Raw genomic sequence first — 2,650 nt, 5'->3', positions numbered from 1 at the left:
CCAAGCAAATACTTTTGGGTGCAGCGGTATACATATGTGTGTGTGTGTATGTACGCAGCTAGAGCGCAGGACGGGTTTCAAAAAAATTATTCTTATTTTTTAATTAGAATTTTTAGCCTATATATATATATATATATATATATATATTAAAACAAATTTAAATTCTAAACAAATACGTATAAAAGTAAAAAAGTAGAAAAAAAAATTTAAATTCTAAAAAAAGGAAAAAAGCCAAAATATTTTTAAAAAATTTTAAAATATGCAAACATGTAAAAGATTTAATTCTCGAACTAATCTACAATATCATTTAAATTCAGAAGCATAAGCAAATCAAGTGTAAAATCTATCCATGAAAATAAATCTACTAATTTAATAAATTAAAATTAAATTAAAATTTTTTTTAAAAAAATGCATATGTGAATGATCGTAGAGTAGGCAGGAGACAGACTTATCAAGGGGAAGTTGCCTCCAAACCTAACTCTCCAATCATTCAATTCGTGTTTCGTCATTCATGCAGGCAAGGGTAAAAGTCAAAACCAAAAGTAATTCCAATAAAGTGGTACCCTTAGAAATTAACATTTAAGTATTAACATTTAAGAATTAAAGTTCAAAAAGGAAAATACTAATTAAGTCTTTTGAGAAACAAGCAAGTAAAGTCAAGAATTAAACTTTTTCTTAAAAAATTAATTTTTTTTATAATTAATTTTTTATAAAATAATTAAAAAAATCTAGAAACCAATGTATTTTAGAAATAAAGGGCCAACTCTTTTCAAAAGTCTCAATTATAGCCCGAATTGAGTGAAGATTTTAATCTTCTTCTAATTTTCCATACTTTAGCCAGTATTTAGTTAAGTTTTGATATACCAATTAAATCAAGTTCATTAAACTTTTAATATTTTCTTTCATCAAATTTAAGTTATATTTAACTTCCTAAAGGAATTTTTGAGAAATTTCTGGGAATTTTTAGAGGTTTTTTTTAAGGACTTCATTTCAAAAAAATTTGGGGAAATTTTACTTTAAAACTTTAATATTAAAACATTTCAGTTTTTCTTAATTACTTTAATTTTTTGCAATTTTCACACAAAATATCTTTCACTTAATTTTTTTTAACAATTTTCACAATTTTTCAACAGAACACACATTTCAAATTACATACAGTTTACTTTTTTTTCACATACCACTTCACTTTAATTTCCTTCAAGCAAACATACATCTCTTAATTGGCTCAGTTACTTAACTCCCTAAATAATTAATATTTCTACCTTTAGGATTTTTAATTTAATTTAATTAATATTAATATGAACAAAATTTTTTTTTTTTACTTTAACAAAGATAACAGCTTGACACTCAACTTTACCTACATAAGCGCCATCTATATAATTTGAAGAACACACTTACTTCTCTTTCACAACACTTTTGCAGACCCCCAACACTCGTATAGTAGGTAATTAGAATTAAAACTTACTATTTACTTGCTTTAAGTATTTTTTTAAAAATTTTTTATGTAGTATCTAAGTATTTTCTAAATATGAAATTATATTTTTAAATATATATTTATTTTAAAATTGTGAATTAGTTCTTTTTGTTTGTTTTTGTTTTTTATTTCTTATTGGTTTATATAGATTATATATAGTTCTTTTACAGTTTCTTTTTATTGATATGCATATTCGTGTAGGGGAAGTTTCTGTAGACAAGGATTTCTAAAGTGCATTGGTTTCTAGATTTTTTTTATTATTTTATAAAAAATTAATTATAAAAAAATTTAATTTTTTAAGAAAAAGTTTAATTCTTGACTTTACTTGCTTGTTTCTCAAAAGACTTAATTAGTATTTTCCTTTTTGAACTTTAATTCTTAAATGTTAATACTTAAATGTTAATTTCTAAGGGTACCACTTTATTGGAATTACTTTTGGTTTTGACTTTTACCCTTGCCTGCATGAATGACGAAACACGAATTGAATGATTGGAGAGTTAGGTTTGGAGGCAACTTCCCCTTGATAAGTCTGTCTCCTGCCTACTCTACGATCATTCACATATGCATTTTTTAAAAAAATTGTTTAATTTAATTTTAATTTATTAAATTAGTAGATTTATTTTCATGGATAGATTTTACATGGATAGATTTTGCTTATGCTTCTGAATTTAAATGATATTGTAGATTAGTTCGAGAATTAAATCTTTTACATGTTTGCATATTTTTAAATTTTTTAAAATTATTTTGGCTTTTTTCCTTTTTTTGAATTTAAATTTGTTTTTCTACTTTTTTACTTTTATACGTATTTGTTTAGAATTTAAATTTGTTTAAATTTAAATTTCATTCCTTGCAGCAATGACGCAAAGAATATTTAATTAAATATGTATTTTAATTTAATTTTTTTAATTAAACTCAATTTATTCTTTTGAAACAATATATATATGTATATATATATATATATATATATGTCTTTTGTTACCTCAGGTTTGTAATAAAATATTTTGTGCTCTCTGGATATTTTATCTGCATTCAGTAATTCCGCGTTTTCCAACGTTCCCAATTTTCCAACCACCATTGATGGATTCCAATATCCATCAGCATCCTAGACATTGTGATGAGTAAAATGAATCCATCAAGAATCATCATTGGTTGTCTTGCTTTCATAGAACAACTAAA

Source organism: Stegodyphus dumicola, chromosome 4 (genome assembly GCF_044657685.1).
Source record: "Stegodyphus dumicola isolate Sdum_Otavi_A_Nest chromosome 4, ASM4465768v1".
In the NCBI taxonomy this organism is placed as follows: domain Eukaryota; kingdom Metazoa; phylum Arthropoda; class Arachnida; order Araneae; family Eresidae; genus Stegodyphus; species Stegodyphus dumicola.
This window is presented reverse-complemented; position numbering follows the sequence as displayed.